This window comes from Bombina bombina, chromosome 7, assembly GCF_027579735.1.
Source record: "Bombina bombina isolate aBomBom1 chromosome 7, aBomBom1.pri, whole genome shotgun sequence".
Classification (NCBI taxonomy): Eukaryota; Metazoa; Chordata; class Amphibia; order Anura; family Bombinatoridae; genus Bombina; species Bombina bombina.
Window position 1 is genome coordinate 570383077 of NC_069505.1, and position 25828 is coordinate 570408904.

Consider the following 25828-nt stretch of genomic DNA (forward strand, 5'->3'; position numbering starts at 1 on the left):
TTTTGCGCTCTCTCTCTCCCCTCTTTTGCGCTCTCTCTCTCCCCTCTTTTGCGCTCTCTCTCCCCTCTTCTTGCGCTCTCTTCTCTCCCCTCTTTTGGCGCTCTCTCTCCTCCCCTCCTTTTGCTCTCTCTCTCCCCCTCTTTTGCTCTCTCTCTCCCTCTTTTGCTCTCTCTCTCTCCCCTCTTTTGCTCTCTCTCTCTACCCCCTCTTTTGCTCTCTCTCTCTCTCCCCTCTTTTGCTCTCTCTCTCTCTCCCCTCTTTTGCTCTCTCTTCTCTCTCCCCTCTTTTTCTCTCTCCCCTCTTTTGCTCTCTCTCTCTCTCTCTCTCTCTCTCCACTTCTTTGCTCTCTCCCCTCTTTTGCTCTCACTCTCCCTCTCTTTTGCTCTCTTCATCCCCCTCTTTTGCTCTCTCTCTCCCCCTCTTTTGCTCTCTCTCTCTCTCTCCCCCTCTTTTGCTCTCTCTCTCTCCTCCCCTCTTTTGCTCGCTCTCTCTCTCTTTCTCCTTTTGCTCTCTCTCTCCCCTCTTTTGCTCTCTCTCTCCCTCTTTTGCTCTCTCTCCCCTCTTTTGCTCTCTCTCTCCCTCTCTCTCTCTCTCTCTCCCCTCTTTTTTCTCTCTCCCCTCTTTTGCTCTCTCTCCTCTCCCCTCTTTTGCTCTCTCTCTCCCCTCTTTTGCTCTCTCTCTCTCCCCTCTTTTGCTCTCTCTCTCTTCCCATCTTTTGCTCTCTCCCCTCTTTTGCTCTCTCTCTCTCGCTCTCTCCCCTCTTTTGCTCTCTCTCTCTCCCTCTTTTGCTCTCTCTCCCCCTCTTTTGCTCTCTCTCTCTCTCTCTCCCCTCTTTTGCTCTCTCTCTCCCCTCTCCTCTTTTGCGGCTTCTCTCCCCTCTTTTGCGCTCTCTCTCCCCTCTTTTTGCGCTCTCTCTCCCCTCTTTTGCCTCCTCCTCTCTCCCCTCTTTTGCTATCTCCTCTCCCCTCTTTTGCCTCTCACTCCTCCCTCTTTTGCTCTCTCTCTCCCCCTCTTTTGCTCTTTTGCGCTCTCTCTCTCCCCCCCTCTTTTGCTCTCTCTCTCCCCTCTTTTGCTCTCTCTCTCCCTCTTTTGCTCTCTCTCTCCCCTCTTTTGCTCTCTCTCTCTCCCCTCTTTTGCTCTCTCTCTCTCCCCTCTTTTGCTCTCTCTCTCCCCTCTTTTGCTCTCTCTATCCCCTCTTTTGCTCTCTCTCTCCCCTCTTTTGCTCTCTCTCCCCCCCTCTCTTCAGTGAGCAATCCAAAGTTTGTGGAAACGTCAATCTTTTTTTTTTTCATATGATTGCTCATTTGGCGAAATGCATGAACTATACCAAAATGGGCCTAGATCAATACCTTGTGTTGTCTACTAAACAAATATAGTCTTGACAGGTAAATAAAAAACCAAGGCTCTATTTCTGTTTAAATGGAGCGATAGCAAAAATGATAAAAAATCTACAGTAATTTTTAGCAAGTTTTACTCTGAAATTCCCCGTAGCGAAGGAGTTAAAAAAACAGACATGCCTGCCGCCACCCCCAGGTAAAAGAGATTACCAATATAATCAAATTAATTGAATATTATATCAAAATAGAACAATTCTAGGATCAGCAAAAAGTTGGTGACTATCCCTATTAAATAGTGTACAAAGTCAAGCAGAAGTAACGTCCCTTTTTTATGAGCTTGTATAGAAGTAACGCCCCTTTTTGATGAGCTTGTAATCTATATCAAATATTTTTATTAAGATTTAGAATCTAAAGAAGCAACACCCTTTTTCATTGTTCCAGTTTCCCTGAAATAATTACAAGCTTGTGAAAAAAGGGGCGTTACTTCTACCCGACCCTGTTACCTGTGAGTACAAAAGATCCCCTATGGATGACTATATTGTGCCAAAATGGCCTATCTAAATTTGCACAGTACCCCTAGGTATCACACCATGCTGAATCTCCTTAAAAAAAAAAAAAAAAAGGCCTTTGACAAAAGTAGTGAGCGAAACGATGTCAGACATTCACACTGCTGGTGCTCAGTTGAATTTAATTGCCTTTACAATGTGTTTTGAATTATCATATATGAGGTGTTAAATCAATTTAAGTGACAATATGCCATTTTTGTTCAGAGATACTGTCATGTGAATACACAGTCTTTTCAATAATTACCCCCCCCCTAGGAGTACTATGAAAGGTTCTACCTGTATAGCTAAAAAAAATGGAGAGTTAAATATTACTGACAAACCAGCAATAGTTACATACAAACACCCTGAGTGGCTTAATAATTTCTATGACAGAATGGGTACATATTTTATTTATACATCTATTCTACTGTGTATATCACTTTTGTACCCACCCATATAGGGGTAAAATTGTATATATGTATATATATATATATATATATATATATATATATATTGTTTCCATTCTCACCTGTAGTAGCTGCTGTTGCTGATCATTGCTGAGCTGGGCCAGGGCAATAATGTCCACTGTAGAGGAAGGCAGGTGCCTGATACAAAGGCTCCCAGCAGGTACCTCTACTTAAGTCACTGAAATCCAGTGTACTGGCCTTTAAGGGCAATGCCAGAAAGAAGGGCAGTACAGAAACCAGGTAAAATTGATGTAGAAGACCCTGGGGAGGGAGCGGTGTGCAAGTACAGAGGCTGGGACCTAGTGTAAAATACAGAAAAACTAAATAAATAAAATATATTAAATCTGTTTCCCCCAACATTCAAATACTGAATACCTAATTATCATAAAATAAAATTAAAAATGTTCAGCTCCTTTCCTTTATTATGTCTGTTTTTAATGGTATTTTGAAATAAAGTTGACATTTTTTATATTTTGAGCCACCGCTGTCTTTTCCTTCAATAAATAAAATATATTTAAATCTTTTTTTTCCTATGACATGAAGAGTCCAAACGTCATTCCAATTACTAGTGGGATATTCAACTCCTAGCCACGCAGGAGGAGGCAAAGAGACCCCAGCAAAGCTGTTAAGTGTAACTGCCTCACCCATAACCCCCAGTTATTCTCTTTGCTTCTCTCAATCAAGGTTGCCGCCAACGTTAGTGCCTGAAGACTTTAATCCTCTTATGGGTATTTTTCCCTGCAAGCAAGGATTGGGGTCTAGCTGTATCCATGTCAAGTCAGTTAAAAAGGCGGCGAGGCAGTCCTTTGCTTTACTTTTAACACTTTGCTACCCCTTTGTGGAAAGCCAGAGTTGGTTACTCTGTTCTTTATTTTCCTACAGGTCCATGACAGGGAGCGTAGTGCCTGCCATACCTTGGGATCAGTTTCTCTTATGCAAGGATCTAAGGTAAGTGTCTTTGTCTTCTATGTAATGAAGGACAGCAGCACTTATGGGGTTAACATCCTCCTTCTAGATCCCTTTTGTTGTTAGCTACAAAGATATATGGATTATATGGGACAATTTTTTATTGGCACACTTAATATGGGATATGTTTATTCCTAACTTGGCAGTGTGAGTACTCTCAATGTGCTGGGATGTATTTGTCTAGAGATATGTGTTAGACCCTGGGCTGTTAGGCTGGTGAGCCATGATACTTATGACGGCAAAACAAACTGTAAATTTCAACGGCGCCTTTTTTCCTCTGCATGGAAATATTGTGCACTTTTAATTTTACGCAGTACTGTTCAGCTCTTTTAAGTGGAGGCTGTTTTTTCGATGGCTTTAGATCGGATCGTATTAATGAGCAAGTCAGAACTCCATTCCTGTTGCTAGTGGGGTATTAACTTGGCGGCAGGAACCTAGGCAATCTGAGGTATTTTTTTATCTAAAAGTTTGTTTTCTTTCTCAAGAGGTCTAAGTGGCTCACTGGAATAATCCACATTATAGTATAGAAACTACACAAAGTGTGGTGCCTGATTCTTTATAGGTCCTTACTTAAATTTTAATCTTTAATAACATATTTAAAGCATTTTTATTTTTCATTTTGCCTTGTTTACTTGTGGGAATTATTTAGCTATGGACTTAGAACAGTATCAGCCCAGCTCCATGGATATAATGTTTACTTTGTTTTAGAAGCCCCAAATTGTTTTGCCTATGGAATTTTGTTCTTCTCGTTTATCTAAGACTTTAAAATGTAAAGACAGATTACTCCTTTCTGAGCCTAAATGTCTCAGGATAATGCTGTGCGTGACCATGCCTCAGTTTTTCTCCTCCAACGTCCCAAGCCCTGTTGTTTCTCATACTATGCCCTTCTGTGTCCTCATCCACCTGGGGGGTGTTTATTTTCCTGGGGATTTTGCGGCTCAGGTTTATTCTGCCTACGTAACAGCGGCTTTGCCAACTTTCCCCTTCATTGGGTAAGCGCAACGAGAAAATCTAAACCACTTGCCTAATTCTAAGATTTCTGATTCTAGGACTGCATTAGCCCACTCTTACTCAGATGTCTGATGATTATGAGAATACTTCAATAGCTTCTAAAGGTGATGATCTCAGCACTTTAGCAGAAAAATCTTCAGAATCTGAAGAAGTTAATTTTAGATTTAAGCATTGAGCACCGCCGATATTCACTTTTGGAAAGGAGGTTCTAGCTACTCTTGGGCTACTATGAACCGGCGGTTGCTGCCAACCCCTCGTAGTCTTCAAAATTGGATAGTCTATGATTCCCATTCCTCTGAGGTTGTTATTCCTGTACCAAGGAAGATGGGCCTGAAATTATTGCTCAGGAATGGGGACAAACCAGGGGGTTCTTTTTTCCCCTTCCCTGTTTTTAAGAAGATGTTTCCTGTGGCTGACTCTATCGTGACTAATGGCACACTGTTCCAAAAATAGAAGGAGCTATTTCTACTCTTTGCTAAGAGAACTACCATTCCTTTAGAGGATAGTTGCCTCTTTTATGGACCCAATAAACAAGCTAGAGGCTTACTAAAAAAGATATATGTCCATAAAGGATTGCAGTGGCAAACAAGCAGCGAGTATTGCTATGGTTGCAGGAGCTGCTCTTATTGGTGCGATGTGTTATCAGATCGTATTACAGGAGGAAACTACAGTAGAGGAAGGTCCAAGATAGGAACAAAAACTCTTAAATTGGCCAATTCTTTTATCTGTGATGCCAATTTGCTATAATTTTTTCTGGGAGCTAAGATGTCTAGCTTTCACGGTTCTAGCTCGCAGGGCTGTGGTTAAAACCTTGGTCAGTCGATGTCTCTTCTAAGGCCAAGCTTTTGGCGTTACCTTACAAGGAAAGACTCTTTTTGGACCTGGTCAGCCAGAGATCATTTCAGAGATTACTAGTGGAAATGGATCTTTCCTACCCTCAGGACAAGAAGAACACGACCTAGAGGTTGTCAGACTTCTAATTTTCATTCCTTTCGTAACTTTAAGGGACAAAAGTCATCCTCTTTCTCATCTAAAACGGAATCAACCCAGATCTTTTTTGAAATCCAACCAGCCCTGGAATAAGGGAAAACAAAACAAAAAGCCTTCTGCCGACTCTAATCAGCATGAAGGTTCCACCCCTGATTTCTGTGTGGATCAGGTGGGGGGCAGGCTCTCTTTTTCGTCAAGCCTGGATACGCAATGTCCCAGACCCTTGGACGGTGGACATAATATCTCAGGATTACAGAACGGGATTCAAGTCTTGCCCTCCAAGTGTAAAAAGACCTATACTCTCTGGGAGTTATTGTTCCTGTCCCTCTAGCAGAGCAGGGTCTAGGATTCTAGTCAAATCTATTTGTGGTTCCCAAAAAGGAGGGAACTTTTCGCCCATTTTAGACCAAGTGTCTAAACAAATTCCTCAGGGTTCCGTCCTTCAAGAAACTATTCGTTCTATTCTCCCTTTAGTACAGGAAGGTCAGTTTATGACGACCATAGAACTGAAGGACGCATACCTTCGCGTTCCCATACACAGGGAACACCATCAGTATTTGAGGTTTGCCTTTCTGGACAAGCACTTTCAATTTGTTGCACTTCCATTTGATCTGGCCACGGCTACCAGAATATTCACAAAGGTTCTGGGGGCACAATTGGCTGTGATCAGATCCCAGGGAATTGCTGTGGCGCCTTATCTGGACGACATCTTGGTTCAGATGCCATCTTTTCAACTAGCCCAATCTCATACAGAGATGCTGTTTTTTCTACGTTCCCATGGGTGGAAGGTGAATTTGGAAAAACGTTCTCTTGTTCCATCTACCAAAGTGTGTTTCCTAGGTACTATAATAGATTCTTGCTTCCTGCCTTTCGTCCATCTGTGGCCCAATGCATGGAGGTGATTGGATTGATGGTGGCATCCATGGACATAATTCCTTTTACTCGGTTCCATCTACGACCGCTGCAGCTTTGTATGCTCAGTCAATGGAACGGAGATCATTCGGATTTATCTCAAAGGATAAATCTGTACCCTCGGACAAGAGACTCTCTCGTGGTGGGTGTCATAGGAACATCTGTCTCGGGGCACTTGCTTTCTGAGACCTTCCTGGGAAATTGTGACTACGGACCCAGACTGTAAGGCCGGGGTGCTGTTTAGGGCCCTCTAAAAGCTCAGGGCCTGTGGTATCGAGAGGAGTCCTCTAATCCCATAAACATCTTGGAATTGAGAGCTATCTTCAATGCCCTATTAGTGTGGCCTCAACTGGCGTTGGTCTGGTTTATAAGATTTCAATCGGACAACATCCCCCCTCAGTGGCTTACATCAACCACCAGGGAGGGACTTTGAGTTCCTTAGCCATGAAGGAGGTGACTCGAATTCTACAGTGGGCGGAGGCCCACAATTGTCTCCTATTTGCTATCCACATTCCAGGAGTTGACAATTGGGAAGCATATTTTCTGAGCAGACTTTTCATCTAGGGGAGTGGGCTCTCCTTCCGGAATTGTTCTCGCAGATAATCCTCCAGTGGGGATTTCCAGAGTTGGATCTGATGGCGTCCCGCCAAAACGCCAAGGTTCAAAAGTACTGTTCAAGGTTAAGAGATCCTCAGGCCGTTCTGATAGATGCTCTAGCGGTTCCTTGGAGGTTTTCTCTAGCATATCTGTTTCCTCCGTTCTCTCCTTCCATGAGTTTTCGCTCGTATCAAAACAGGAGAGAGCATCATTTATTCTATTAGCTCCTACATGACCTCACAGTATCTGGTTTGCGGATCTGGAGAGGATGTCATCTCTACCTCCTTGGATGTTACCTCTGAGGAAAGACCTTCTTCAGGGTCCTTTCCTCCATCCAAACCTAGATTCTCTGAAGCTAACTGCTTGGAGATTGAATGCCTAGTTCTGTCTAAGCGTGGTTTTTCTGACGCTGTAATTGAAACTATGATTCAGGCTCGAAAGCCGGTCACTCGCAAGATTTACCATACGAGATGGCGTACATTTCTTTATTGGTGTGAATCTAAAGGATTCTCCTGGAGCCGGGTAAGGATTTCCTGGATTTTGTCCTTTCTTCAGGATGGACTGATTAAGGGTTTATTGGTCAGTTCTCTAAAGGGTCAGATTTCAGCGTTATCTGTCCTTTTTCACAAACATCTGGCAGATATACCAGATGTTCAAGCCTTTGTACAGGCCCTGGTTAGAATCAGGCCTGTGTTTAAGCCTGTTGCTCCCCCATGGAGCCTTAATTTAGTTCTTAAAGTTTTACAGCAGGCTGTGTTTGAGCCTATGCATGTTGTTGATATAAAACTTATCTTGGAAGGTTTTGTTTCTTGTGGCCATTTCTTCCGCTTGCAGTGTGTCTGAACTTTCAGCTCTGCAGTGTAATTCTCCTTACCTTATTTTTCATACTGATAAGGCAGTACTTCGAACTAAATTGGGGTTTCTTCCTAAGGTAGTATCGGATCAAAACATTAATCAGGAAATTGTTGTTCTCTTTGTCCTAATCCTTCTAGAAAGGAACGTCTCTTGCATAACTTGGATGTTGTGCGGGCTCTAAAATTTTACTTACAAGCTACTAAAGATTTTCGGCAATCTTCTGCCCTGTTTGTTGTTTTCTCTGGAAAGCGTAAGGGTCAGAAGGCCACTTCTACTACTCTGTCTCTATGGTTGAGAAGTTTGATTAGTTTGGCTCCTGAGAGAATTACGGCTCATCCCACTAGGGCTGTATCCTCGTATTGGGCTTTCAAAAAAGAAGCTTCTGTGGAACAGATTTGCAAGGCAGCAACATGGTCCTCTCTGCATACTTTTTCCAAATTCTACAAATATGATACTTTTGCCTTGGTCGAGGTTTCTTTTGGGAGAAAGTTTCTTCAAGGGGTGGTGCCTTCTGTTTAGGTCCTCCTGCCTTTTTCTCCCTCCCTGTTCATTCCGTGTCCTCTAGCTTGGGTATTGGTTCCCACTAGTAATTGAAATTATGTTATGGACTCTCCATGTCATAGGAAAGAAAAAATGTATGTTTACCTGATAAAGTTATTTATTTCCGGACATGGAGCGTCTATGACCCCGCCCCTCTTATTATAATTCGGCACTTTTTTGTGTAAGCTTTAGGCACCTTTTCACTCTTGTGTTTCTTCCTTTTCCATTTCCTTTGGCTGAATGATTGGGGGTTATGGGTAAGGCATTTACACTTAACAGCTTTGCTGGGGTGTTCTTTGCCTCCTCCTGCTGGCCAGTAGTTGAATATCCCACTATTAATTGGAAAGACGTTGTGGACTCTCCATGTCCGGAAATAAATTCATCAGGTAAGCATAAATTTTGTTTCTCAACATTCAAACACTGAATAATAATAATCTTCCTATAATTTAACTAAAAATACTGGGCTCTCCAATTTCTGTTAAAAGTAGAAGTGCACGCCGCTATATTTCACACCATCATTGGTTTACATTCTAGGGATTCAGTTAAAGCCGTCGCTGATTGGTTTCAGCAGAGAAGATAAGTCTAAAGAAAACAAAATGTATGCTTACTAGATACATTTCTTTCTTTCCGGATATGGTGAGTCAACAGCATCATCAATTACTATTGGGAATATCACTCTTGGCCAGCAGGAGGCGGCAAAGAGCACCAAAGCCAAGCTGTTAAGTATCACTCCCCTTCCCACAAACCCCAGTCATTCGACCGAAGGTAAATGGAAAAAAAAGGAGTAACACAAGGTGTACGGGTGCCTGAGGTTGAGAAAAAATAACGGTCTTAAAATAAAGGGCAGGGCTGTGGACTCACCATACATGGAAAGAAAGAAATTTATCAGGTAAGCATAAATTTTGTTTTTTTCCCTAAGATATGGTGAGTCATCAATTACCGTTGGGAACCAATATCCAAGCTAGAGGACACAGATGACTAGGGAGGGACAAGACAGATAGACCTAAACAGAAGGCACCACCTCTTGAAGAACCTTCCTCCCAAAAGAGGCCTCAGCTGAGGCAAAAGAAAGAAATTTTGAAAAAGTATGCAAGGAGGACCAAGATGCAGCCTTGCAAATCTGTTCCACAGAAGCTTCATTCTTGAAAGCCCTCATAGAAAGAGCTCTCAGGAGGCTGCTGTGCAGCAATCTCATAAGCCAAACGAAATATACTTCTCAATCAAAAGAGAGAGACGTAGCAGTAGCTTTCTGACCCTTATGTTTCCCAGAGAAACAAACAGGGCAGAAGACTGGCGAAAATCATCAGTCGCCTGTAGATAGAATTTAAAGCACGCACAACATCCAAGTTGTGCAACAAACCTTCCTTATGAGAAAGAGGATTAGGACATAGTGAAAGAACATAAATTTTCTGATACAAACTCTAGGAAGGAAACCTAACTAGTACAAAGAACCACCTTATCGGCATGAAAGATAAGATGAGGCGAATCGCACTGCAAAGCTGAGAGCTCTGAGACTCTCTGAGCAGAAGAGATAGCAACAAAAAACAAAACCTTCCAAGATAACAACTCAAAATCTATAGAATGCATTGGCTCAAACAGAGCCTGCAGCAAAACTTTAAGAACAAGGCTAAGGCTCCAAAGAGGAGCAACGTACTTAAACACAGGACTGATTCTGACCAAGGCCTGGCAAAAAAAGATTGCACATCTGGAGCATGCGCCAGACGCTTAAGAAGCAAAATAGATAATGCAGAAATCTGACCCTTCAGGGTACTGACGGCCAAACCCTTCTCCAAACCTTCCTGGTGAAAGGACAAAATCCTAGGAATCCTGACCCTACTCCAAGAGAAGCCCTTAGATTCACACCAATAAAGATATTTACGCTGTATGTTATGGAAAATCTTTCTAATAACAGGCTTGCGAGCCTGAATCATGGTCTCAATTACCGACTAAGCGTTCCATCTCCAAGCAGCCAGCTTCAGAGAAATGAGATTCGGATAAAGGAAAGGACCCTGATTTAGAAAGTCCTTCCTCAAAGGCAACCTCCAAGGTAGACGAGATGACATCTTCACTAGGTCTGCCTACCAGATCCTGCAAGGCCAAGCAGGGGCTATTAGAAACACTGATGCTCTCTCCCGATTGATACGGGCAATGACTTGTGGAAGGAGCGCAAACGGAGTAAACAGGTATGCCAACTTGAAACCCAAGGAACCGGTAGAACATCTTTTAGAGTGGCCTGAGGGACTCGATCTTGAACCGTACCTTGGAAGCTTGGCGTTTTGCAGAGACGCCATCAGATCCAGCTCCGGTACCCCCATTTGAGGATAAACTGGAGAATACCTCCGGATGGAGTACCCACTCCCCGGGTTGAAAGGTCTGTCTGCTGAGGAAACCCGTTTCCCAGATGTCCACTCATGGGATGTGGATGGCAGATAGACAGCAATTGTGAGCTTCCACCCATTGCACAATCCGAGCCACCTCCTTCATGGCTAAGGAAACTGAGTTCCTCCCTGGTGATTGATGTAAGCCACTGAGGTTATGTTGTCTGACTGGAACCTGATAAACCGGGCAGAGGACAACTGAGGCCAAGCCATCAGAGCATTGAAAATTTCTCTTAACTCCAGGATGTTTATGGGGAGAGCAGACTCCTGCTGAGTCCATAGTCCCTGCACTTTTAACGAGTACCAGACTGCTCCCCAGCCCAGTCGGCTGGCATCCGTGGTCACAATCACCCAGGAAGGTCTCCGGAAGCATGAGCTCTGAGACAGATGATTCTGAGAAAGCCACCACTGAAGAGAGTCTCTTGTCAACTAGTCTAGATCTATCCTCTGAGATAGATCCGAATGATCTCCTTTCCATTGTCTGAGCTAAGCTATTCACAGGACCACTAGAGCTTGCTGCTGGCTGGACAGTAGACTTAATAATCAGGCACCGCACTGTTTGTAGTTGTCTGTCCTATGGCCTGAAGAGGGATATCTGTCACTCCTGGTTGTTGTAATGTGGATTATTCCATAGAGCCACTTAGACCTCATGCAGAGAGAGGAAAATTAATAAATCCTAGATTATCTGACCTCTGATAGACAACTTCTCCTAGATAGAGAATCTATTAAGGTCCCCAAATAAAACACCCTTAAAGATGGAATAAGGGAACTCCTCCCCAGATTCATTCCCCATCCATGGGAAAGTGGATTGGACAAGATCCTTTGAAAGAGAGTATGACACCTGAACCATATATAGCCTAGAAAAGCACCCTTGCAATACCTCAAGACCTAAATGTCCTTCTAGAATGACGAAACTCAGAAACTTGAGATCCTGATCATGGGAACAATATATACAGATCCTTCAGGTCTATGTTCGCTATGAACAGGCCCTCTTGAACCAAGGAGAATGGATACTACTTGAAGGTCAGAACCTGAAAAACCTGAGGTAAATACCTAGATCCCTTTCCCAGACTAGGACTGGAACTATCACTCCCAGAGAGGAAGGTCCTAAACCCAGTTCAAGGAATACCTCTCATCATACCTGGATTGCAGATATTCTAGAAGGCGAAATCAGCCCCTGGGAGGAATTGGATTCAATTTGGTTGGATTCCAAAAGACATGACTGACCCTGCAGAAGAGAAAAAGGAAAATTTCCCTTTAGTCTTACTCTCTTGACGTGTTGTAGAAAAACCCTTTTTTAACCCGTAAAGTCAGAGGATAATTCTGCCAGACCAAGTCCGAACAAGGTCTTATCCTTGAAAGGAAACGCCAGAAGCGTGGATTTGGAGGAAACAAAATATTGAACCTGCAACTGCAGAACTATAAAGCCTAGGCTGTACCACTAAGCCACAGGTAGGCTTCTCAAGATTTCAGCCACAATGCCTGGCGGGCTAACACAGCAAGTCTAAAAAGACAAGGCATTGCTCTAAATGAAAAATTAAACCTCCAGTTTCTTATCCATGGATCTGCAGGGAGCTAAGCTACCCTCCCATAGGGATCAAAGTTCACTGATCCATAGTAGAAAGGCTTCCTTCTACGAAGGGCACCATGCATTGTAATTGAGTCAGCGACAGGAAAATCCTTTAAAGGATGGGAGACAGGGAGAAAGGTATCCCTAGCTTCTTCTATTCCTGTGTTACATAGCACGTCATAGGAAGGAAAATCATACAAGTGATAGTCTACAAAACTTCCAAGGATTGACGACGACAGGGGTATCGGTGTCATCCAAGGAGCTAAAACCTCCTTTAACAGTACACAAGATGTTGAAGCATACACCTGAAGGAGATCACTTCAGCATCAGATGAAGGAATTATTCTGTCCAGGTCTGAGATTTCACCCTCAGAAACTACCAAATCCTCCTCACCAGACTTAGGAGAGGGACAACCTGTTTAGCATAATGTGGAGCAGAAACCCTATTATCTGAAACTTTAAATGTCCTCTTGTATTTTCCTTGTAGGAAAGGAAAAACAGACCAAGCCACTGATACAGCAGAGGATACCTGAGCTGCAAATTCTGTATGCAAATACACTCCTCCTGGGGATTGAGAGGAACCGTAGGGCACTGCATGTGACACCATAGAGGCTTGGGGCGCTTAAGGAGAAAACTGTGGCATAGCCAGAACAGCATCATCCTGGGAGACATAAGGCTCATAGGGCAACATCTATCTGTACTATTCAATCGCTATTGCTAAATATTCAGTACAGAAACATGTTAATCTCTGAAAATGTTCCAAATGTAATGGACAGAACAACAATTTGTTCCTCAAGAGCCTTAAAGGGACACAACCAATTTTTTTTCTTTTGTGATTCAGATAGAGTGTGCAATTTTAAGCAACTTTCTAATTGACTCCTATTATCAAATTGTCTTCATTCTCTTGGTATCTTTATTTGAAATACAAAAATGTAAGTTTAGATGCCGGACCATTTTTGGTGAACAAACTGGGTTGTTCTTGCCGATTGGTGGATAAATTCACCCAACAATAAACAAGTGCTTTCCATGGTTCTGAACAAAAAAATAGCTTAGATGTCTTCTTTTTCAAATAAAGAAAGCAAGAGAAGAAAAATTGATAACAGGTGTAAATTAGAAAGTTGCTTAAAATTGCATGCTCTATCTGAATCACAAAAGAAAAAAAATTGGGTTTAGTGTCCCTTTAACTATGAACCTAGGAACAGGCTTTTGTATCCAAAAAACCTGAACATAAGCCCCACAAAACTTTAATGATAAAAGCAAGATATATCATAATCTTAACTTAAAAATATAACAGGGACAAACACATTAAAAAGAAAAATTGAACGTTTGAAAAAAAAACAAAAAAAAAAAAAAAACGTTGCTAACATGTACTTTTCATTATATATCAGGGAGAAGATTCATAAATCGGCATCTCACCGTTACTATTCCCCTCAGTAAAAACATTATGAGTAAGGATGGTCTGTTTTCAAAAAAATCACGCACAACACAGCAGAATAAAAACGCTGCTCCGCTCTCAGACGGAGAGCAAGGCGGTGCTCATCTGCCGACACAACAAACCCCAAAAATGGCGCCGCTTTTCACTGAGAAGAAAGAGGCGGGGCCAAAATCGTATTGGGGAAGAGGCGCGCTGAACCACGCTTTACTACTTTAAACTGGTTGGGATTCCAACTAGACTTAAGAATCCCCAGGGACCAAAAAACATAATTTATGTAAGAACTTACCTGATAAATTCATTTCTTTCATATTAGCAAGAGTCCATGAGCTAGTGACGTATGGGATATACATTCCTACCAGGAGGGGCAAAGTTTCCCAACCTTAAAATGCCTATAAATACACCCCTCACCACACCCACAATTCAGTTTAACGAATAGCCAAGAAGTGGGGTGATAAGAAAGGAGCGAAAGCATAAAAAAAAAATAAGGAATTGGAATAATTGTGCTTTATACAAAAAAATCATAACCACCACAAAAAAGGGTGGGCCTCATGGACTCTTGCTAATATGAAAGAAATTAATTTATCAGGTAAGTTCTTACATAAATTATGTTTTCTTTCATGTAATTAGCAAGAGTCCATGAGCTAGTGACGTATGGGATAATAAATACCCAAGATGTGGAACTTCCACGCAAGAGTCACTAGAGAGGGAGGGATAAAAATAAAGACAGCCAATTCCGCTGAAAAATGAATCCACTACCCAAATCAAAAAAGTTTCAAGTTTTATAATGAAAAAAACTGAAATTATAAGCAGAAGAATCAAACTGAGACAGCTGCCTGAAGTACCATTCTACCAAAACCGCTTCTAAAGAAGAGAAAACATCAAAATGGTAGAACATAGTAAAAGTATGCAAAGAAGACCAAGTCATTGCTTTGCAAATCTGATCAACAGAAGCTTCATTCTTTAAAAGCCCAGGAAGTAGAAACTTACCTAGTAGAATGACCCATAATCCTCTGAGGCGGGAATCCACCCGACTCCAAATAAGCATGATGAATCAAAAGTTTAAGCAAGATGCCAAATAAATGGCAGAAGCTTTTTGACCTTCCTAAAACCAGAAAAGATAAAAAATAGACTAGAAGTCTATCTGAAATCTGAATAGCTTCAACATAGAAAGTAAGAATCTCACCAAAGTCGTCTTAGGAAAAGAATAATTCCTCCCTAATGTTTGTTAGAATTTACAACTTTAGGTAAGAATTTAAATGAGGACAGCAAAAACCACCTTTTCCTGATGAAAAAAAAAAATCAGAAAAAAGAGATTCACAAGAAAGAACAGATAATTCAAAAGCTGTTCTAGCTGAAGAGATGTCCAAAAAGAACAATACTTTCCATGAAAGTAATTAATGTCCAGAGCAAGCATATGCTCAAATAGAAGAGCCTGAAAAACCTTCAGAACCCAAATAAGACTCCAAGGAGGAGAAATTGGCTTAATGACAGGTTTGATACGAATCAAAACCTGAAAAAAAACATAATTTATGTAAGAACTTACCTGATAAATTCATTTCTTTCATATTAGCAAGAGTCCATGAGCTAGTGACGTATGGGATATACATTCCTACCAGGAGGGGCAAAGTTTCCCAAACCTCAAAATGCCTATAAATACACCCCTCACCACACCCACAAATCAGTTTAACGAATAGCCAAGAAGTGGGGTGATAAAAAAGTGCGAAAGCATATAAAATAAGGAATTGGAATAATTGTGCTTTATACAAAAATCATAACCACCACAAAAAAAGGGCGGGCCTCATGGACTCTTGCTAATATGAAAGAAATGAATTTATCAGGTAAGTTCTTACATAAATTATGTTTTCTTTCATGTAATTAGCAAGAGTCCATGAGCTAGTGACGTATGGGATAATGACTACCCAAGATGTGGATCTTTCCACACAAGAGTCACTAGAGAGGGAGGGATAAAATAAAGACAGCCAATTCCTGCTGAAAATAATCCACACCCAAAATAAAGTTTAACGAAAAACATAAGCAGAAGATTCAAACTGAAACCGCTGCCTGAAGTACTTTTCTACCAAAAACTGCTTCAGAAGAAGAAAATACATCAAAATGGTAGAATTTAGTAAAAGTATGCAAAGAGGACCAAGTTGCTGCTTTGCAGATCTGGTCAACCGAAGCTTCATTCCTAAACGCCCAGGAAGTAGATACTGACCTAGTAGAATGAGCTGTAATTCTCTGAGGCGGAATTTTACCCGACTCAACATAGGCAAGATGAATTAAAGATTTCAACCAAGATGCCAAAGAAATGGCAGAAGGCTTTCTGGCCTTTCCTAGAACCGGAAAAGATAACAAATAGACTAGAAGTCTTTCGGAAAGTTTTAGTAGCTTCAACATAATATTTCAAAGCTCTAACTACATCCAAAGAATGCAATGATTTCTCCTTAGAATTCTTAGGATTAGGACATAATGAAGGAACCACAATTTCTCTACTAATGTTGTTAGAATTCACAACCTTAGGTAAAAATTCAAAAGAAGTTCGCAACACCGCCTTATCCTGATGAAAAATCAGAAAAGGAGACTCACAAGAAAGAGCAGATAATTCAGAAACTCTTCTGGCAGAAGAGATGGCCAAAAGGAACAAAACTTTCCAAGAAAGTAATTTAATGTCCAATGAATGCATAGGTTCAAACGGAGGAGCTTGAAGAGCCCCAGAACCAAATTCAAACTCCAAGGAGGAGAAATTGACTTAATGACAGGTTTTATACGAACCAAAGCTTGTACAAAACAATGAATATCAGGAAGAATAGCAATCTTTCTGTGAAAAAGAACAGAAAGAGCAGAGATTTGTCCTTTCAAGGAACTTGCAGGACAAACCTTATCTAAACCATCCTGAAGAAACTGTAAAATTCTCGGAATTCTAAAAGAATGCCAAGAAAAATGATGAGAAAGACACCAAGAAATATAAGTCTTCCAGACTCTATAATATATCTCTCTAGATACAGATTTACGAGCCTGTAACATAGTATTAATCACAGAGTCAGAGAAACCTCTTTGACCAAGAATCAAGCGTTCAATCTCCATACCTTTAAATTTAAGGATTTGAGATCCTGATGGAAAAAAGGACCTTGCGACAGAAGGTCTGGTCTTAACGGAAGAGTCCACGGTTGGCAAGAGCCATCCGGACAAGATCCGCATACCAAAACCTGTGAGGCCATGCTGGAGCTACCAGCAGAACAAACGAGCATTCCTTCAGAATCTTGGAGATTCACTCTTGGAAGAAGAACTAGAGGCGGAAAGATATAGGCAGGATGATACTTCCAAGGAAGTGATAATGCATCCACTGCCTCCGCCTGAGGATCCCGGGATCTGGACAGATACCTGGGAAGTTTCTTGTTTAGATGAGACGCCATCAGATCTATTTCTGGAAGTTCCCACATTTGAACAATCTGAAGAAATACCTCTGGGTGAAGAGACCATTCGCCCGGATGCAACGTTTGGCGACTGAGATAATCCGCTTCCCAATTGTCTACACCTGGGATATGAACCGCAGAGATTAGACAGGAGCTGGATTCCGCCCAAACCAGAAATTCGAGATACTTCTTTCATAGCCAGAGGACTGTGAGTCCCTCCTTGATGATTGATGTATGCCACAGTTGTGACATTGTCTGTCTGAAAACAAATGAACGATTCTCTCTTCAGAAGAGGCCAAGACTGAAGAGCTCTGAAAATTGCACGGAGTTCCAAAATATTGATCGGTAATCTCACCTCCTGAGATTCCCAAACTCCCTTGTGCCGTCAGAGATCCCCACACAGCTCCCCAACCCTGTGAGACTTGCATCTGTTGAAATTACAGTCCAGGTCGGAAGCACAAAAGAAGCCCCCTGAATTAAACGATGGTGATCTGTCCACCATGTTAGAGAGTGTCCGAACAATCGGTTTTAAAGATATTAATTGAGATATCTTTGTGTAATCCTTGCACCATTGCTTCAGCATACAGAGCTGAAGAGGTCGCATGTGAAAACGAGCAAAGGGGATCGCGTCCGATGCAGCAGTCATAAGACCTAGAATTTCCATGCATAAGGCTACCGAAGGGAATGATTGTGACTGAAGGTTTCGACAAGCTGAAATCAATTTTAGACGTCTCTTGTCTGTTAAAGACAGAGTCATGGACACTGAATCTATCTGGAAACCCAGAAAGGTTACCCTTGTCTGAGGAATCAATGAACTTTTTGGTAAATTGATCCTCCAACCATGATCTTGAAGAAACAACACAAGTCGATTCGTATGAGATTCTGCTAAATGTAAAGACTGAGCAAGTACCAAGATATCGTCCAAATAAGGAAATACCACAATACCCTGTTCTCTGATTACAGACAGAAGGGCACCGAGAACCTTTGTAAAAATTCTTGGAGCTGTAGCTAGGCCAAACGGCAGAGCCACAAACTGGTAATGCTTGTCCAGAAAGAGAATCTCAGGAACTGAAAATGATCTGGATGAATCGGAATATGCAGATATGCATCCTGTAAATCTATTGTGGACATATAATGCCCTTGCTGAACAAAAGGCAAGATAGTCCTTACAGTTACCATTTTGAACGTTGGTATCCTTACATAACGATTCAATATTTTTAGATCCAGAACTGGTCTGAAGGAATTCTCCTTCTTTGGTACAATGAAGAGATTTGAATAAAACCCCATCCCCTGTTCCTGAACTGGAACTGGCATAATTACTCCAGCCAACTCTAGATCTGAAACACATTTCAGAAATGCTTGAGCTTTCACTGGATTTACTGGGACACGGGAAAGAAAAAATCTCTTTGCAGGAGGTCTTATCTTGAAACCAATTCTGTACCCTTCTGAAACAATGTTCTGAATCCAAAGATTGTGAACAGAATTGATCCAAATTTCCTTGAAAAAACGTAACCTGCCCCCTACCAGCTGAGCTGGAATGAGGGCCGCACCTTCATGTGGACTTAGAAGCAGGCTTTGCCTTTCTAGCTGGCTTGGATTTATTCCAGACTGGAGATGGTTTCCAAACTGAAACTGCTCCTGAGGATGAAGGATCAGGCTTTTGTTCTTTGTTGAAACGAAAGGAACGAAAACGATTATTAGCTCTGCTTTTACCTTTAGATTTTTTATCCTGTGGTAAAAAAGTTCCTTTCCCACCAGTAACAGTTGAAATGATGGAATCCAACTGAGAACCAAATAATTTGTTACCCTGGAAAGAAATATGAAGAATAATAATGTCATGAGAATCACGATGTGTTACTTGTTGCGCTAAAGTTTCCAACCAAAAAGTTGAAGCTGCAGCAACATCAGCCAAAGATATAGCAGGTCTAAGAAGATTACCTGAACACAGATAAGCTTTTCTTAGAAAGGACTCAATTTTCCTATCTAAGGGATCCTTAAACGAAGTACCATCTGACGTAGGAATAGTAGTACGTTTAGCAAGGGTAGAAATAGCCCCATCAACTTTAGGGATTTTGTCCCAAAATTCTAATCTGTCAGACGGCACAGGATATAATTGCTTAAAACGTTTAGAAGGAGTAAATGAATTACCCAATTTATCCCATTCTTAGGAAATTACTGCAGAAATAGCATTAGGAACAGGAAAAACTTCTGGAATAACCACAGGAGCTTTAAATACCTTATCTAAACGTTTAGAATTAGTATCAAGAGGACCAGAATCCTCTATTTCTAAAGCAATTAGAACTTCTTTAAGTAAAGAACGAATAAATTCCATTTTAAATAAATATGAAGATTTATCAGCATCAACCTCAGAGATAGAATCCTCTGAACCAGAGGAGTCATCAGAATCAGAATGATGATGTTCATTTAAAAATTCATCTGTAGGGAGAGAAGTTTTAAAAGATTTTTTACGTTTACTAGAAGGAGAAATAACAGACATAGCCTTCTTTATGGATTCAGAAACAAAATCTCTTATATTATCAGGAACATTCTGCACCTTAGATGTTGAGGGAACTGCAACAGGCAATGGTACTTTACTAAAGGAAATATTATCTGCTTTAACAAGTTTGTCATGACAATCAATACAAACAACAGCTGGAGAAATAGCTACCAAAAGTTTACAGCAGATACACTTAGCTTTGGTAGATTCAGCACTTGACAGTGATTTTCCTGTAGTATCTTCTGGCTCAGATGCAACGTGAGACATCTTGCAATATGTAAGAGAAAAAACAACATATAAAGCAAAATTGATCAAATTCCTTAAATGACAGTTTCAGGAATGGGAAAAAATGCCAAAGAACAAGCTTCTAGCAACCAGAAGCAATAAAAAATGAGACTTAAATAATGTGGAGACAAAAGCGACGCCCATATTTTTTAGCGCCAAATAAGACGCCCACATTATTTGGCGCCTAAATGCTTTTTGGCGCCAAAAATGACGCCACATCCGGAACGCCGACATTTTTGGCGCGAAAATAACGTCAAAGAATGACGCAACTTCCGGCGACACGTATGACGCCGGAAACGGAAATAGAATTTTTGCGCCAAAAAAGTCAGCGCCAAGAATGACGCAATAAAATGAAGCATTTTCAGCCCCCGCGAGCCTAACAGCCCACAGGGAAAAAGTCAAATTTTAAGGTAAGAAAAAATGGTCAAATCAAAATGCATTATCCCAAATATGAAACTGACTGTCTGAAAATAAGGAAAGTTGAACATTCTGAGTCAAGGCAAATAAATGTTTGAATACATATATTTAGAACTTTATAAACAAAGTGCCCAACCATAGCTTGGAGTGTCACAGAAAATAAGACTTACTTACCCCAGGACACTCATCTACATATAGCAGATAGCCAAACCAGTACTGAAACGAGAATCAGCAGAGGTAATGGTATATATAAGAGTATATCGTCGATCTGAAAAGGGAGGTAAGAGATGAATCTCTACGACCGATAACAGAGAACCTATGAAATAGACCCCGTAGAAGGAGATCACTGCATTCAAATAGGCAATACTCTCCTCACATCCCTCTGACATTCACTGCACGCTGAGAGGAAAACCGGGCTCCAACTTGCTGCGGAGCGCATATCAACGTAGAATCTAGCACAAACTTACTTCACCACCTCCATCGGAGGCAAAGTTTGTAAAACTGAATTGTGGGTGTGGTGAGGGGTGTATTTATAGGCATTTTGAGGTTTGGGAAACTTTGCCCCTCCTGGTAGGAATGTATATCCCATACGTCACTAGCTCATGGACTCTTGCTAATTACATGAAAGAAATGATGAATATCAGGAAGTAACACTGCCTTATCCTGATGAAAAATCAGAAAAAGATATTCACAAAAAAGAGCAGATAACTCAAAAATTCTTCTAGCAGAAGAAATAACCAAAAGGAACAATACTTTTCCAAGAAAGTAATTTAATGTTCAGAAAATGCATAGTTTCAAAACGGAGGAGCCTGTAAAGCCCTCAGCACCAAATTAACACTCCAAAGAGGAGAGATTGAATTAATGACAGGCTTGATACGGACCAAAGCCTGAACAAAACAATGAATATCAGGATGATTAGCAATCTTTCTGTGAAAAAAGAACAGAAAGAGTAGAGATTTGTCCTAACAAGAACTGCAGACAAAACCATATCCAAACCAACCTGAAAAAAAATAATAAAATTCTATAAATTTTAAAAGAATGCCAAGAAAAGTAGCTCTTCCAGACTCCATAATAAATCTTTCTAGAGAGAGATTTACGAGCCTGAAACCAAGCATTCAATCTCCATGCCTTCAAATTTAATGATTTGAGATCCTGATGGAAAAAATGGGCCTTGAGAAAGAAGGTCTGGTTTAAACGGAAGTGTTCAAGATCGGCAACTGGCCATCCGAATGAAATCCGCATACCAAAACCTGAGAGGCCATGCTGGAGCAACCAGCATAACAAACAAATACTCCATAAGAATTTTGGAAATCACTTTGGAAGAAGAACTAGAGGCGGAAAGAAATAGGCAAAAAGATCATTTCCAAAGAAATGTCAATTCATACACTACTTCCGCCTTAGGATCCCCGGACCTGAATAGGCATCAGGGAAGTTCTTTATTCAGATGAGATGCCAACAGATCTATTTCTAGAAATGCTCACATCTGAAAAATTGAAAAACATATCTGGGTATGAGAGACCATTCTCCCGGATGTAAAGCTTGATTAACAGAGATAATCCGCTTCCCAAATATCTATACCTGGGGAAAAAACCACATAATTTAGATAGGAGCTGGATTTAGCCTAAGCTAATATCCGAGACACTTCTGTCACAGCCTAAGGACTGATAGTCCTACCCTGATGATTGACATACACCATAGTTGTGATATTGTCTGAAAAACAATAAACGTCTCTTCCTCAAAAAAGAAACTAACTGAAAAACTCTGAGAAAACACGGAGTTCTAAAATATCAAATGGTAATCTCGCCTCCTGAGATTTCCAAACCCCTTGTGCTGACAGAGATCCACAGACAGCCTCCCAAACAAAAAGACTCACATCTGTAGAGATCATGGTCCATGTTGAAAGAAACGAAGAGACCTGTAGAACTAAATGATGGTGATCTTAACCACCAAATCAAGAGAGATAAATATTAGGATTTGAAGATTTAAAATGCGAAATCCTAGAATCCCTGCACCATAATTCAGCATAAAAGACTGGAAAGGTTCTTTCTATTAAGAAAATGAGCAAAGGGAATTGAATCCAATGCTGTGGCCATAAGACCTAAAACTTCTATGCATATATAGCAACTGAAGGAAATAATAGAGACTAAAGGTACCGACAGACGGAACCCCAATTAAATTGTCCCTGGTCTGATAGAGACAAAGACAGTGACACAAACTATCTGGAAACCCAAAAAAAGGTGACCTTGTGAGAGGAATCAAGAGCTTTTGAAAAAAGATCTCTAACTATGTCCTGAAGAACAAAGTGAATCATATGAGATTCCGCATCCTCAGAAAATAATCTGAATGAATACAGAAAAAATATGCATTTATTGTATCTAAAGAAAACAAATAATGCTAATCACTGACCAAAAAAAGGCAGAATAGTTTGAATAAAAACTCCAAAACTCAGTTCCTAAAAATGGAACTGGAAGAAATACCCCAGAAGATTCCAGGTCTGAGCAGCGCTTGAACCCCACGGGTGACTACCCATGCTTCAACAGTACCCAAAATAAATAGGACCGAAACACACTTAAAGAAAGTGTTAGCCTTACTGGAATAAAATCAAAGAAATTTGGACCTGAATAGAACCAAATAAATTTCAAAAAAGTCTTAACCTGCCCCTTGCCAGCCAAGCTGGAATACGGCACATACATCGCAATTTAAGGGAGCTGATTTCCGAACGGAAAAAATTTCCAATTAAAAACATGTTACTTGGAAAGAATTCAGGAATTCATTCCATAATAAGAACAACCCAAACTAGTATAAGCTTAAAGTTTTTAGTCTTAGAACTCAATCTTGAAGCCCAGAGTAACAGTTAAGAATTGAATCCAATTATAAAACAATAATTGATTATCTTAGAACAAAAGAAATATGGATTTTTAGAAATCACAAAATTCTTCTAGCTCAAACAGCTAAAGACATAGATTAAAGTGGATGTAAAGTCACTGATAGCCGACAATCATAACTGCTGTATCATCCAAAAATAGCATAAGTTTAAGTCATGATTTTTTAAAATACATAATATTATATCGATTTATATACTTAGATAATTCCAAACGTCTTGCGTTCTCCCTCCGCCCGCCATTTTGTTCCGCGTTTATAACTTTGATTGACACTTCCCTAAACTAATAATTTGCTGTACCCCGTGGCGTCCAGCCCCTTTTTAATAACGTCACTCATGAATTTATGCGCATGCGTCTTTATATGCGCATGCGTAAATCAACTTCAGCTGGATTTCGAAGCGCTGCGCGTTCACGCTTGAGGCATGCGCATATTAAAGCCGCAGCCACAACCAGACTACTATGTTGCTTTGAGAACATACCCGCTCGCTACGCATGCGCACAAAAAATTAGCTGTCACGATCGCGAGTACACCCTTATTTATAAACGCCATGCGCAATTGCCGAAGTATATCTTGAACGCATGCGCATAGACGGCAACAAATTTGAAAACGCATGCGCACAAAAAGGAGCAATCGTGAGCGCGCATTGCTAATATGTCATAGAGCGGGTGGGGACCGCTCTAGACGTTATGCAAGGAAAAGAAGGGAAGTTATGGATGGGAGGAGCTCGAAATCAAAACGGAGCTAAGTTACAAACTTGAATATAATGTTAAATTTTAGATATTTGAAGCAAATAACTATGCAGTATTAATTAAAATAGTAAATAAGAATCGATTTTTTATTGTCAATATGTAAACAATTTACATTCACTTTAAACCTCATTTGCGAAAATATTCAATAAAATGAAGACACAAATGAAATTATTAGCATGATAGTCCAGTTAAAGGACCAGACAATACAGTGGACTTGCATAATCAATAAATGCAAAACATCAAGACAATGCAACAGCACCTAGTCTAGTAAATTTTGTCCCTTTAACAATGCTAAAATAATCATAATCTGATACTTGAACTTAAAGTAAACAGAAAAAATGAAAGCAATTGCAATATCCAAATAAATCATAGGTCCAAGAAAAGTACCTGAAACTAAATAATTTTCCATAAATAAGATACAACCATCTAAAGGAAAATAAATACTATTTTGCTATAGAAACAATAGCATAATTAGTAGGAGTAGAGATAGCCCCAATAAATTGGAGAACCCTCCAAATTGAATTAAACTGCCGGCAAAGAGTATAGTTTAAAACCTTTGAAGAAGGAATAAAAGAAAATTTTCAGCCTATTCCATTCCCCTAGTATAAGGAAGTAGAAAAAAAACCTCTGAAAACCACAGAAGAATAAATAAGCAGAAAATAGTGGTTAGCTAGTCTTGGAAAAAGAAACTAGTTACCTTAATGGTAAAATAATCAACACCCTTTTCAACAAAGAACAAATGTACTTTAATAAAAAAGTAGATTTGTTAGTGCCAATATCTGATGAAGAAAATTCTGAATGAGAAAAAATCATCATCAGAGAAGGATAAATCCAGTATGCTTGTTGGTCATTTGAAACTCAATAATTAAAAAAGAAGTTGAAAAAGACCTTAAAATTTTATTAGAAGGCACAAAGTCAGACAAAGCCTTTAAATAGAATCAGAAAAATATTTCTTAAAAATCTTCTAAATATTTCTTGTACATAAGATGTAAAAAGAATGGCAATATATAAAGCATAAATACTAATGGATTCTGCATGTAAAAGTTTATCATGATAACCTATTACAAACCATAGCTAAAGATAAACATTCATTAACATTTAAATAAATGAACTTAGCTTTGGTAGAACTGAAACTCAGTCAAGCGTTTTTCCAGAAGTAGCTTCTGATCCAGGGTCAATCTGAGACATCTTGCAATATGTAATAGAAAAAAACAACATATAAAGCAAAATCTATCAAATTCCTTAAATGACAGTTTCAGGAATGGGAAAAAAATGCCAATGAACAAGCTTCTAGCAACCAGAAGCAATAAACAATGAGACTTAAATAATGTGGAGACAATAATGACGCCCATATTTTTTAGCGCCAAAAAAGACGCCCACATTATTAGGCGCCTAAATGCTTTTGGCGCCAAGAATGATGCCACATCCGGCGACGCCGACATTTTTGGCGCAAAACGTCAAAAAAAAATTACGCAAACAACTTCCGGCGACAAGTACGACACCGGAAATGACAAAGAAATTTTTTTGCGCCAAAAAAAATCCGCACCAAGAATGACGCAATAAAAAGAAGCATTTTCAGCCCCCGCGAGCCTAACAGCCCACAGGGAAAAAGTCAATTTAAGGTAAGAAAAAATTTATATTTCAAATGCATTAATCCCAAATAATGAAACTGACTGTCTGAAATAAGGAATATTGAACATCCTGAATCCAAGGCAAATAAATGTTTAAACACATATATTTAGAACTTAATATAAAAGTGCCCAACCAATAGCTTAGAGTGTCACAGAAATAAGACTTACTTACCCCAGGACACTCATCTACATGTAGTAGAAAGCCAAACCAGTACTGAAACGAGAATCAGCAGAGGGTATGGTATATATAAGAGTATATCGTCAATCTGAAAAGGGAGGAAAGAGATGAATCTCTACGACCGATAACAGAGAACCTATGAAATAGACCCATAGAAGGAGATATTGAATTCA

At 40.2% G+C, this 25828-nt stretch overlaps 1 protein-coding gene across 1 annotated transcript in view; it reads right to left on the reverse strand.

Annotated features, from left to right (window-relative positions):
• Positions 1-2538, reverse strand: part of LOC128667074 (protein PRRC2A) — an 88361-nt gene extending 85823 nt beyond the window's left edge. Inside the window, exon 1 of the mRNA XM_053721960.1 lies at positions 2412-2538. The gene's annotated coding sequence lies outside the window, so the exon portion shown is untranslated. The remainder of the gene's footprint in view (positions 1-2411) is intronic.
• Positions 2539-25828: the final 23290 nt, after the last annotated feature.